The sequence below is a fragment of the Pongo abelii genome, chromosome 19 (assembly GCF_028885655.2).
Source record: "Pongo abelii isolate AG06213 chromosome 19, NHGRI_mPonAbe1-v2.0_pri, whole genome shotgun sequence".
NCBI classification, from domain to species: domain Eukaryota; kingdom Metazoa; phylum Chordata; class Mammalia; order Primates; family Hominidae; genus Pongo; species Pongo abelii.
In genome coordinates, this window is record NC_072004.2 from 31825209 (window position 1) to 31839038 (window position 13830).

General features: G+C 36.3%; 2 long non-coding RNA genes across 6 annotated transcripts in view; one reads left to right on the forward strand and one right to left on the reverse strand.

Annotated features, from left to right (window-relative positions):
* The window catches only part of LOC134760542 (uncharacterized), a 105581-nt gene that overhangs the window by 82463 nt on the left and 9288 nt on the right, over positions 1 to 13830 (forward strand). Inside the window, exons 9-11 of one of the 5 annotated variants that reach the window (XR_010138201.1) lie at positions 8221 to 8344; positions 9230 to 9375; positions 9742 to 13617. The exons of 1 other annotated variant lie outside the window; for it this stretch is intronic. This is a non-coding gene — a long non-coding RNA (uncharacterized LOC134760542). Of the gene's footprint in view, positions 1 to 8220; positions 8345 to 9229; positions 13618 to 13830 lie in introns of those variants that run through there. 3 more of the 5 variants (XR_010138199.1, XR_010138203.1, XR_010138202.1) reach the window with 3 other exon arrangements.
* LOC134760543 (uncharacterized) overlaps positions 1 to 13830 on the reverse strand; it is a 107594-nt gene that overhangs the window by 4863 nt on the left and 88901 nt on the right. The gene's annotated exons all lie outside the window — the stretch shown is intronic.

A 13830-nucleotide genomic window follows, 5' to 3' on the forward strand; every position in this document is an offset into this window, starting at 1 on the left:
AAGTTCAAGGTGAAGCAGAAGTCTTACACTTTGAACTGACCTCACAGGTGCAGATGCAGTTCAGAGAGTGTCTCACTGGCTATCTGAGGCAATTGCAAGCAGAAAAAGTGTGTTTAGGAGTTCTGATGAAGAGTGGTATGGACTCCTCATGAAAGCAATGGAAAATCAATGCTTGCCTTGGAGAATGAGAGGGCCTGTGCTAGAGTCCAAGCCATGTTCAAGGATTTCAGCCAGAGGACACAAAAGCCTCCTGCAAACACCCCAATCCCCCACAGTGAGACCACTCCTCACAACCTGGAGTGCAGCCAGCCTACCCAAAGTACTTTTTGCTCCCTGAAATCCCTGGCAGCCAAAAGATCTGTAGAGAGAGGCAGTTCCCTCTAGCAACAGAACAATAAAAGATCCCCTCCACAATGAAAAAGAACATGCAGATGATTGTAACAGAGCCTAGATGACCAGGCAAATCCAGACACTGCTGCCGGCTTCTCATCCTATAGGAATCATGCAGCCCTCTGATAAAAGTGGGAGAACAAGAGTGTCCTTGTTGGCAGATATGGTAAAAATGCTTTACTATGTGTGAATTTTCTATTCACAGTTAAAACTTTGTTTTGATTCAGAAGGATTAAAGACACTTTTTTTGTGTCCCTATGAGGGAAAATTTCAAAATCCATTGAGGCCTATAGTGAAACACCAAATATCCCATGAGTAAAAACTACAGAGAAGCTATGTCTGAAAATGCTTTCCAATGTGTGATTTTATCTCACAGAGTTAAACATTTCTGGGAATTGAACAATGAGAACACATGGACACAGGAAGGGGAACATCACACTTCGGGGCCTGTTGTGGGGTCGGGGGAGGGGGGAGGGATAGCATTGGGAGATATACCTAATGCTAGATGACGAGTTAGTGGGTGCAGCGCACCAGCATGGCACATGTATACATATGTAACTTACCTGCACATTGTGCACATGTACCATAAAACCTAAAGTATAATAATAATAATAATAATAATAAAAGAAAAAAAGGAATAAGCATAAATTTGCAAGTTGCGTTCAAAAAAAAAACATTTCTTGTGATACAGTAGGCTGGAAACTCTTCTTTTCTGGAATCTAAGAGGGGATATTACAAAGCAAATTGAGGCCTATAGTAAGAAACTGACTATCCTGTGATAAAAACTAGAAACAAACTATCAGTGAAATGCTTTGTGATGTCTGGATTTATCTCACAAAGCTAAATCTTTGTTTTAATTCAGCAGTTTAGAAACACTTTCACTGTAGAATCTACAAAGGGACATTTTGGAGCCCACTGATGCCTATAGAGAAAAATGGAATATCCCGCGATGAAAACTTGATGCAAGCTATCTGTCAAAAGGATTCAGGAGGCATGGAATTATCTCACAGAGCCAACTTTTTGTTTTGATTCAGCGTTGGAAATGTTTTTTGTAGAATCTAAGATGAGACATTGTGAAGCACATCGAGGCCTGGAGTTTAAAACCAAATATCCTGCGATAAAAACTAGAAACAAGCTATCTGTGAAAATGCTTTGTGATCTATGAAATAAGTTCACACAGTTAAACCTTTGTTTTAATTCAGCAATTTGGAAACACTCTTTTTGTAGAATCTACAAGGGGACATTTCGGAGCCCATGGAGGTCTATAGTGAAAAACAATATCTCGCGATAAAAACTAGAAGTAAGATACGTGTGAAAATGCCTTAGGATGTGTGGGCTCATCTCAAAGAGTTATACCTTTCTTTTGATTCAGCAGGTTGAAAACAGTCTTTTTGTAGTATCTACCAATAAACATTTCAGAGCTCATTGAGGCCTACAGTGAAAAACAGAATATCCTGCAGAAAAAAACTAGAAGCTTGCTATCTGTGAATATGCTTTGCAATGTGTGGATTCGTCTTACAAATTTAAACCTTTCTTTTGATTCCATAGGTTGGAAACACTCTTTTTGTTGAAACTAAGAAGAAAAAATGTCAGAGCCCATTGGGGCCTATAGTGAAAAAAAAAAAAAAAAAAGAACACAAAAAACAAATATTACACGATGAAAACTAAAAACAAGCTATCAAGCTATCAGTGAAAATGTTTTGTGATGTGTGGATTCTTCTCACAGAGTTCAACTTTTTTTTTTTATTTAGCATGTTGGAAACACCCTTTTTGTAGAATCTATGAAGGGATATTTCGGAGCCCTTTGCGGCATATAGTGAAAAACTGAATATCCTGCGATAGAAACTAGAAATAAGCTATCAGTGAAAATGGTTTGTGATGTGTTGATTCATCTCCTAGAGTTCAACCTTTGATTCAACAGGTTGAAAACACTTCTATTGTAGAATCTAAGAAGAGCATTTTCAAAGACCTTTGAGGCCCATAATGAAAAATCAATTATCCTGCGATAAAAACTGGAAAGAAGATATCTGTCCAAATGCTTTATTCATCTCACAGAGTTAAACCTCTGCTTTAACTCAGCAACTTGGAAACACTCTTTTTGTAGAATCTACGAATGGGAATTTCTGAGACCTTGGAGGTACATTGTAAAAAAGCAAATATCCCACACACACAAAACTAGAAAACAGCTATCTGTGAAAACGACTGGCAGTGTCTGGATTCATCTCACAGAGTTAAACATTTGTTATCATTCAGTAGGCTAGAAACACGTTTTTCATAAATCTAAGGAAAGACATTTCGAACCCCTGAGGCCTATAGTGAGAAACAGAATATCCTGCGATAAAAACTACAAACAAGTTATCTGTGAAAATGCTTTGTGATATGTCAAATAATGTCACATATTCAAACCTTTGTTTTAATTCAGCAGTTTGGAAACACTCTTTTTGTAGATTCTAGATAAAAACATTTCAGAGCCCATTGAGGCCTATAGTGAAAAACCAAATATCCCATGAAAGAAACTAGAAGCAAGCTATCTGTGAAAAAGCTTTGCAATGTGTGCATCCAACTCACAGAGTTAAAACTTTCTTCTGATTCGGCAGAATCAGAACACTCAATTCAATCAGAATTGAAACACTCCTTTTCTAGAATGTATGAAGAAACATTTCAGAGCCTATTGAAACCTATAGTGAAAACCCTAATGTCTCATGATAAAAAACGGAAATAACCTATCTGTAAAAATGCTTTGGGATGTGTGGATTCATCTCAAAGAATTAAACATTGCTTTCATTCAGCAGGTTGGATACACTCTCTTTGTACAATCTGCACAAGGACATTTCAAAGCCCATTGAAGCCTGTAGTGAAAAACTTAATGTCCTGTGATAAAAACTACAAAAAAGCTGTGTCTCAAAGTTATATGTGATGTGTGATTTCATCTCACAGAGTTAAATCTTTCTTATGATTCAGCAGGTTGATGAAAAACCGATTATCCCACGATAACATCCAGAAACAAGCTATCAGTGAAAATAATTTGTGATGTGTGGATTCATCTCACAGAGTTAATCATTTTTTGGTTAAGCAGATTGGAAACACTCTTTGTGTAGAATCTACAAAGGGACAGTTTGAAGCCCATTGAGGCCCATAGTGAAATACCAAATATCTCACGATAAAAGTAGAAACAAGCTGTCTTTGAAAATGCTTTGCAATGTGTGGGTGCATCTGACAGATTTAAACCTTTGCATTTATTCAGCAGGTTGAAAACACTATTTTATAGAATACATGAAGGGATATTTCACACCCACTGATGCCTATAGTAAAAAACAGAATATTTCACAATAAAAAAAAAGTCTATATCTGAAAATGCTTTGTGATGTGTGGATTCATCTTCCAGAGTTAAACATTTGTTTTGATTCAGCAGGTTGGAAGCACTTTTTATGTAGAATCTATGAAGGGCCATTTCAGAGCCCATTGAGATCTACAGTGAAAGACCAAATATCCCACAGAAAAAAAAAAAGAAAAAAGCTATCTGTGAAAATGCTTTGCCATTGTGGATTCATGCCACAGAATTAAACCAGTGTTTTAAATATGCAGGTTGGAAAAACTCTTTTTGTAGAATCTACAAAGAAATATTTCAAAGCCCATTGAAGCCCATAGTGAAAAACAAAATATGTGGAGAAAAAAACTACAAACAACCTATCTGTGAAAATGCTTTCCAATGTGTGGATTCATATCATGGAGTTAAAGCTTTCTTTTGATTAAGCAGGTTGAAAGCAGTCTGTTTTTAGAATCTATGAGAAGACATTTTAGTGCCCATTGAGGCCTATGGTGAAAAACTGAATATCCCGTCATAAAAATGAGAAACAGGCTATCTGTGGAACTACATTGCAATGCATAGATTTAACTCACAGAGTTAAACCTTTGTTTTGATTTAGCTGGTTGGAAACACTCTTTTTGTGGAATCTACGAAGGGACAATACAGAGCCACTGGAGAAGTATTTGGAAAAAGCGAGTATCCTACAATGAAAAGTAGAAACAAGATATCTGTGAAAATGTTTTGCAATGTGTGGATCTATCTCACAGAGTTAAACCTTTGTTTTGATTCAGCAGGCTGGAAACCTTCTTTTTGCAGATTGTACAAAAGGACATTACAAAGCTCATTGAGACCTATAGTGAAAAGTTAAATATCCCACAATGAAAACTAGAAACAAGCTATCTGTGAAAAGTTCTTGTGACTTGGGGAATCATCTCTCAGAGTTAAACACATGTTATTTTTTCAGCAGGATGAAAAGACTATTTTTGTAGAATATATGAAGGGACGTTTTGGAGCCCATGGACAAGTACATGAAAACACTGAATATCCTGCAATAAAAACTACAAACAAGCTATCTGTGAAAATGCTTTGCATTGTGTGGATTCCTTTCACAGAGTTAAACATTTGTTTTGATTCAGCAGGTTGGAAACACTCTTTTTGTAGAATCTACTAACGGCCATTTCAGAGTCCATTGAGGACTACTACAGTGAAAGACTGAATATCCCATGATAAAAACTAGAAACAAGCTATCTGTGAAAATGCTTTGCAGTGTGTGGATTCATCTCAAAGAGTTAAACATCTGTTTTAATTTGGCAGATTTGAAAAACTTTTTGCACAATCTACAAAGAAACATTTCAAAGCCCATTGAAACCTACGGTGAAAAACAAAATATGTGGAGATATAAACTAGAAACAAGCTATCTGTGAAAATCCTCTGGGATGTGTGTATTCATATCACAGAGTTAAACCTTTGTTTTGATTAAGCAAGTTGGAAACAGTCAGTTTGTAGAATCTAGGAGAAGACGTTTTGGTGCCCATTGAGGCCTATAGTGAAAAATGAAATATCCCACAATAAAAACAAAACAAACAAACAAAACCAAGCTATCTGTGAAAGTATTTTGCAATGTGTGGATTCACCTCACTAAGTTAAATCTTTATTTTGATTCAGCACTTTGAAAACCCTCTTTTTGTACAATCTATGAGAGTCATTTGGGAGCGTATTGAGGTCTATAGTGAAAAACCAAGTATCTCATGATAAAAGCTAGAAACTAGCAATCTGTGAAAGTGCTTTGCAATGTATGGATATATCTCACAGATTTAAACCCTTGTTTTGATTCAGTAGGTTGGAAACACTCTTTTTGTAAAATCTACATAGGGACATTTCAGAGTACATGAAAGCCATTAGTGAAAAACTGAAAATCCCATGACAAAAACTAGTAAAAAGCTATCTGTGAAAATACTTTGCGATGTCTCAATTCATTTCACAGAGTTAAACCTTATTTTAATTCAACAGGTTGAAACACTCTCTTTGTAGAAACTAAAATGGCACATTTCAGAGAACATTAAGGCCTAAAGTTAAAAACGTTATATCTCAAGATAAAAACTAGAAACAAGCTATATATGAGAATGCTTTGCGATGTCTGGATTCAACTCACAGGGTTAAACCTTTGTTTTTATTCAGCACGTTGTAAATGCTCTCTTTGTAGAGTCTATGAAGGGACATTTCAGAGCCCATCAAGAAGTATATGAAAAAACTGAACATCTTGCAATGAAAACTAGACACAAGCTATCTGTGAAAATTCCTTCCTATATGTGCATTCCTCTCACAGTATAAAACCTTTGTTTTTATTCAGCAGGCCAAAATCACTCTTTTTGTAGAATGTACAAAGGGATATTTTGGAGCCCATTGTGCCCTGTCATGAAAAACTGAGTATCGCGTGATAAAAACTAGAAACAAGCCAACTGTGAAAATGTTTTATGATTTGCTATTTTATGTCACAGAGTTAAACCTTTGTTTTTATTCAACAGGTTGAAAATACTCTTTTTGTAGAATCTATGAGGGGATGTTTCAGGGCCTATTGAGGTCTATAGTGAAAAATCAAATATCCCGTGATAAAAACCAGAAACAAGGTATCTGTGAAAATGCTTTGAGATGTGTAGATTTGTAGATTTTTCTCACAGAATTAAATGTTTGATTTATCAGGTTGCAACAACTCTATTTGTAGAATCTATGAGGGGACATTTCAGAGACCATTGAGACCTACACTGAAAAAACTGAATATCCCATGATAAAAATTAGAAATAAGCTATTAGTAAAAATGCTTTGCAATGTGTGGACTTATCTCACAAAGTTAAAACATTGTTTTGATTCAGCAGGTGAGAAACACTCTTTGTAGAATCTAAGAAGGCACATTTCAGAGCCCATTGAGGTCTAAAGTAAAAAATCAAATATCCCACAATAAAAACTAGAAACAAGCTATATTGGAAAATGATTTGTGATGTGTGGATTCATTTCAGAGAATTAAACCTTTGCTTTGATTGAGCAGGATTGAAGCACTCTTTTTGTAGAATCTATGAAGGGGTATTTTGAAGCCCATTGAGGCCTATATTCAAAAACCAATCATTCCGTGATAAAAACTAGAAATAAGCTATCAGTGAAAATGCTTTGTGATGTGTGCATTTCTCACACAGAGTTATACCTTTGCCTTGACTCAGTCAGTTGGATACAGTCTTTTCATAGAATCTATGAAGGGACATTTCAGAGCCCATGGAGGAATATACTGAAAAACTGAATATCTCACGACGAAAAGTAAAAACAAGCTACTTGTGAAAATGCTTTGTGATGTGTCGATTCATCTCACAGTGTTAAGCCTTAATTTTTATACAGCATTTTGGAAACACTCTTTTAGTAGAATCTAAGAGGGGACAATTCTGAGTCCGTTGAGGCCTATTGTAAAATATCAAATATTCCCTGATCAAAAGTAGAAACAAGCTATCTGTGAAAATGTTTGCAATGTGCGGATTCACCTCAAAGAGTTAAAATTTTGTTTTGGTTCAGCAGGTTAGAAACATTCTGTTTGTAGAATCTACAAGGGGCATTTCTGAGCCCACTGAAGACTATAGTGAAAAACCGAATATTCCACGATAAAAACTAGAAAAAAAAACTGTGAAAATGCTTTGTCATATTTGAATTTATCTCACAACATTAAATATATGTTTTGATTCAACAGGTTGGAAACTCCTTTTTTTTTGTACAATTTATGAGGAGGCATTTCAAAGCCCATTGAGGCTTATAGTGAAAAACTGAATATTCTGAGATAAAAACTATATGAAGCTGTCTCTGAAAATGATTTACGATGGGTGATTTCATCTCACAGAATTAAACCATTCTTTTGATTCAGTAGGATGGAAACACTCTTTTCGTAAAATCTTCAATAGGACATTTCAGAGCAAATTGATGCCTACAGTGAAAAACCGAATATACAGCAATAATGTACAGATTCATCTTACAAATTTAAACCTTTATTTTGCTTCAGATGCTTGAAAACTCACTGTTTGTAGAATCTATGAGGGTAAAATTTGAAGCCAATATCAGCCTGTAGTGAAAAACCAATATCCCACAATAAAAGTAAAAAAAGCTATTGGCCAGGTGCAGTGGCTCACACCTGTAGTCCCAGCACTTTGGGAGGCTGAGGTGGGTGGATCACGAGGTCAGGAGATGGAGACCATCCTGGCTAACACGGTGAAACCCCTTCTCTACTAAAAACACAAAAAATTAGACTGGCCTGGTGGCGGGCACCTGTAGTCTCAGCTACTTGGGAGGCTGAGGCAGGAGAATGGCGTGAACCCGGGAAGCCAAGATTGCGCCACTGCACTCCAGCCTGGGCGACTGAGTGAGACTCCATCTAAAAACAAAAACAAAACAAAACAAAAAACCTATCTGTGAAAATACTTTGTGATGTGTGGATTTATCTCAAAAAGTTAAACGTTGTTTTGATTCAGCAGGTTAAAACACTCTTTTTGTAGATTCTACAGAAGAATCTTTCAAAGCCCATTGAAGCCTATAGTGAAAAATCAATATCCTGAGATAAAATCTAGAAACAAGCTATCGGGGAAAATGCTTTGCAATGTGAAGATTTAACTCACAGAGGTAAACCTTTATTTACATACAGCTGGTTGGGGGACACTCTTTTTGTAGAATTAAGAAGTTACAATTAAGACGCTATTGAAGCTTATAGTGAAAAACCCAATATCCAGTGATGAACCCTAGAAACAAGCTATCTGTGAAAATTCTTTGTGATGTGTGATTTCATATCAAAGAGTTAAACCTTCATTTTTGTTCAGAAAAATGAAAAACTTTTTTTTTTGTAGAATCTGCAAAGAGATATTTCTGAGCCCATTGAGGCCAACAGTAAAAAATCAAATGTCTCATCATAAAAGCTAGAAACAAGCTATTTGTGAAAAAGCTTTCCAATGTGTAGATTCATTTCACAGAGTTAAATCTTTGCTTTTATACAGGGAGTTAGGAACACACTTTTATAGAACCTATGAATGGACATTTCAGAGTTCATTGAGGCTTATACTGTAAAACTGAATATCCTGTGATAAAAACTAGGAAAAAACTATCTGTGAAAATGCTTTGTGAGGTTCGGAGTCATCTCACAGATTTAAACTGTTGTTTTGATTCAGCAGGTAGGAAACACTATTTTTGTAAAATCTACTATGAGACATTTCTGAGCCCGATGAGGCATATAGTGAAAAACCGAATATCATGCTTTAAAAACTAGAAAGAAGTGATCGGAAAATATGCTTTGTGATGTGTGGATTCCTCTCAAAGAGTTACATGTTTGTTTTGATTCAGCAGTTTTAAAACACTCTTGTTACAGAATCTACAAAGGGACATTTCGGAGCGCTTGAGGCCTTTAGTGAAAAACCGAATATCCCAAAATAATAATTAGAAACAGGCCATCTGTGAAGATGCTTTGTGATGCGCGGATTTATCTCATAGAGTTAAACCTTCCTTTTTATTCCATAGGTTGGAAACACTCATTTTGTACAATCTACAAAGGGACATTTCAGAGCTCGTTGAGGCTAATGTTGGAAAATCTAATATCCTGCTATAAATACTATGAAGAAGCTATTTCTGAAAATACTTTGTGATGTGTGATTTCATCTCAAAAGGTGAACTTTTCTTTTGATTCATCGGTTTGGAAACTTCTTTTGTAGAATCTACAAGGGGAGATTTCATAACCCATTGAAGCATACAGTGAAAAATCAAATATCTCTTGATAAAAACTCAAAGCAACATATCTGTAAAAATGCTTTGTGAGGTGTAGATTCATCGTACAAAGTTAAACCTGTGTTTTACTTGAGCAGGTTGGTAACTCTTTGGTTGTACAATCTACAAGGCAACAATTCGTAGTCCATTGAGGCATTTAATGAAAAGCCAATAACTCATGGTAAAAATTAGAAACAAGCTATGGGTGAAAATGCTTTGCAATGTGTGGGTTCATCTCACAAAATTAAAACTTTGTTTTGATTCAACAGGTTGGAAACACTCTTTTTGTAGAATCTACAAAGGGACATTTCAGAGCCCATTGATGCTTACAGTGAAAAACCAAATACACCAGGATAAAAACTAGAAACAGGCTATCTGTGAAAAAGCTTTGCATATCATCTCACAGAATTGAACATTTGTTTTGATTCAACAGGTTGGAAATATTCTTTTTGTAGAATCTACAAGGGGAAATTTTGGAGCAAATTAAGGCCTATAGCATGAAATCGAATATTATGCAATAAAAACTAGAGAAAATCTATTTATAAAAATGCTTTGTGATGTGTGGGTTCATCTCACAAAGTTAAATCTTTATTTTCATTTGGCATGTTGGAAACACCTTTTTGTAGAACCTATGAGGGGACATTTCATAGCCCATGGAGGCCTATAGTGAAAAACTGAATATTATATGATAGAAACTATAGAAGCTATATGTGAAAATGCTTTGCAATTTGCTGTTTCATCTCATACAGTTTAAACTTTCTTTTGTTTCAGCTAAGTTGGAAACACTCTTTTTGTAGAATGTATGAAGGGACATTTCGGAGCCCATTGAGGCCTATAGTGAAAAGCCAAATAATTCATGATAAAAACTAGAAGCAAGCTATCTGTGAAATAGCTTTGCAATGTGGGGATTTATTTCACAGAGTTAAACTTTTGTTTCTACACAGTAGGTTCAAAACTCTCTTTTAGTAGAAGCTAAGAGGGGACAATTCAGAGCCCTTTGAGGCTTATAGTGAAAAATTCAAAGTTTTGTGATTAAAAACTAGATACAAACTATCTGTAAAAATGTTTGGTGATGTGAAAATTCATCTCACAGTGTTAAACATTTGTTTTGATTCAGTATGTGGGCAAAAATTTTTGTAGACTGTACAAAGGGACATTTTGGAGCCCATTGAGACCAATATTGAAAAAACGAACATCCTGCTATAAAACTAGAAAAGTTCTTGGTGAAAATGCTTTCTGATGTGTGAATTCATCTCACAGATGTAAACCTTTGTTTTCATTCAGCCGGTTGGAAACACGCTTTTTACAGAGTTCAGGAGGGGGTATTTCAGAGCCCATTGAAGCCTCTAGTTGAATACTGAATATTCCTATTGACATATGGTGTTGAGCATCTTTCAGAGGTCTAAGAAATGTGCCAGGTATGGTGGCACACGCTTGTGGTTCCAGCTACTCAGGAAGCTGAGGTGGGAGAGTTACTTGAGCCCTGGAGTTTGGGGCTGCATTGAGCCATGATTGCACCACTGCACTCCAGCCTGAGTGACAGAGATAAAACCTGTCTCAAAAAGATAAATAAGACCTGGTGTGATGGCTTATGCCAGTAATCCAAGCACTTTGGGAGGGCAAGGTGGGTGGATCACGAGGTCAGTAGATTAAGACCATCCTGGCTAACACGGTGAAACCCCGTCTCTACCAAAAATACAAAAAATTAGCCAGGCATGGTGGCGGGTGCCTGTAATTCCAGCTACTCAGGAGGCTGAGGCAGCAGAATCGTTTGAACCTGGGAGGCAGAGGTTTCAGTAAGCCAAGATCGTGCTGTTGCACTCCAGCCTCATCAACAGAGTGAGACTCCATCTCAAAAAATAAATTAAAAATAATAAAGAAATAAATAATTGACTTAATTTTTAGAATAGTTGTAGGTGTACAGAAAAATAGAGCAGAAGGCATATTGAGCTCTAATATCTGCCTCACACCACAGTACACACACTTCCTCTATTATCATCTTGTTAGTGTGGTACATTTGTTTTGCTTGATGAGCCAATATTGATATTATTAAGTTCATGGCTTATATTAAGATTCACTCTTTGTGTTCTACCATTTATGGGCTTTGACAAATGCTTAAGCACATATATCCACCATTATAGGGTCACACAGAAAAGTTTCACTGCCCTAAAAATCTTCTGTGTTCCACCTATTCATCCTTCCCTCTGCTCAAGCCCCTGCCAACCACTGAACTTTTTATAATACCATCTGCATAGTTTTGCCTTTTCTAGTATTCCATATAATTGGAACTCTACACTATGTGGCCTTTTTGCATTGGCTTCTTTCACTTAGAAATACGTGTTTAAGATTCCTCCATGTCTTTTCATGCCTTGGTAGTTCATTTCTTTTTATTCCTGAAGAATATTCCTTTGTATGAATGTTTCAGAGTTAGTTTATCCATTTCCCTATTGTAGGATATCTTGGTTACTTCCAATCTTTGTTGGTTATGTATCAGCTGCTATAAACATTCATGTGCAGAATTTGAGTGGATATAAGTTTTCAAATATTTGGGTATATACCAAAGAATGCAATTGCCAGATCATATGGTAAGCGTATGTTTAGTTTTGCAGGAATCTGCAAAACTGCCTTCCACAGTGGCTTTACCATTTTGCATTCCCAGCAGCAATCAATGAGAGTTCCTGTTGCTCCATATCCTCATCAGCATTTGGTGGTGTCAGCGTTTGAATTTGAGCCAGTCTAATAGATGTGTAGTGGTATCTCATCATTGTTTTAATTTGAATTCTCTAGTGACATATGCTGTTGAGCATCTTTTCAGATGCTTATTTTTGCTATCTGTATAGCAAAGGGCATATACAGATGGTGGACGGCAGGGAAAGAGCTTGCTATGATGATAGGAAGCTGCAGGCAGAGATGATCTCAGGGTTAACTGGGCATCAACTGTGCCTTCTCCTGTCACATAAAATGTGATCTACCTGAGTTTTGACTGGAAACACAGACTATCTGGTTGTCCATAAATATTTCTTACTGAGGCTTGAGGTTTATGTATGTTATGATCAAAAGATGATATCACCCCAATATATAAGCAGGTTGGGGTACAACAGGGAATGACTGTCAGAGATGTTGAGAGTCTACATTGAATGGATGGTGTCACTGGCTGCCCATATGTTTGTCATTATGGACTTTAACTTTTCATTTGCCACATGAAAGGCCACTGAGATAGGCTAAATCACATTTTTCTCTTGGGGATCTCTGTTACTGAGAAATTTTTGCATTCTGGGCTACACTGGGTTCATAAGCTGACTATATATATCATGTGTATGTTTGTTCCTTCCCTAAAATGCTCAGTTCAGCTGCAGTTCTAGAGGCAAATACTACTAGGTTTCCATTTTAGAGAGTTGAAGATCTGAGGTCTGGAGAGGTTAGTGTGTAGAAAGTTATATTTAACAAGTGGCAAGACCATGTGGCCAGGTCAGATAAGCTGCTTTCATATTTTACTCTTGAACTTCTACTGGATAATGTCTTTTTGTTATAGAAAAGAAAAGAGTGAACTTAGATTTTTTTTTTCAAAATCATGGACTGTAAGAGTTCTTTCAAGATTTGATGAAAAGCAATAATTGTCTCATTTTACATTACCTATAATTATTGCTCACCAGAAATTGATTATCGATGCAGCAACCTTTTACATTCCTCTCTGCTTTACTATGCATGAGGGGGCTTCACTGTAAATAAGAGGTCCAAGATTCAGAAATATCTTTAACTTGCAATGCTTGGTCACATGTATCCATCTGAAAAATATTTTGCTCATTAGCCATATGGACTCATATGGCAAACTACAGCCAGAGACACAAAATGTGGAAAGAAGAAGGGGCTATCAGAAGTCCCCTGTCTCCTCACATTTTGTATTTCTATTCATATGCATCTAGAATCATAAGGAATTTGAGCAAATGGGAAATGCAAAGTCCTAATCAAAGCATACACACATTTCAGTTATCTGCATTATTGCACATTTAAATTTATAATGCATACATAGGATACAATTCAACAGGTATAAAAATGTTAAGTAACCTTTTCTCTCATGCACCACAGTCACTCAGCAGCTCACTTTAGACTCAACATTTTAATTTTGTTGTGCATACTTTCATAAATTTTCTCTCTCTCTCTTTCTCTCTCTCTCTCTCTCTCTCTCTATATATATATATATATATATATATTTTTTTTTTTTTTTTTTTTTTGAGGTGGAGTCTCGGCCTGTCACCCAGGCTGGAGTGCAATGGTGAGATCTCGTCTCACTGCAAAATCTGCCTCCCATGTTCAAGCAATTCAACTGCCTGAGTAGCTAAGATTACAGGTGTGTGCCA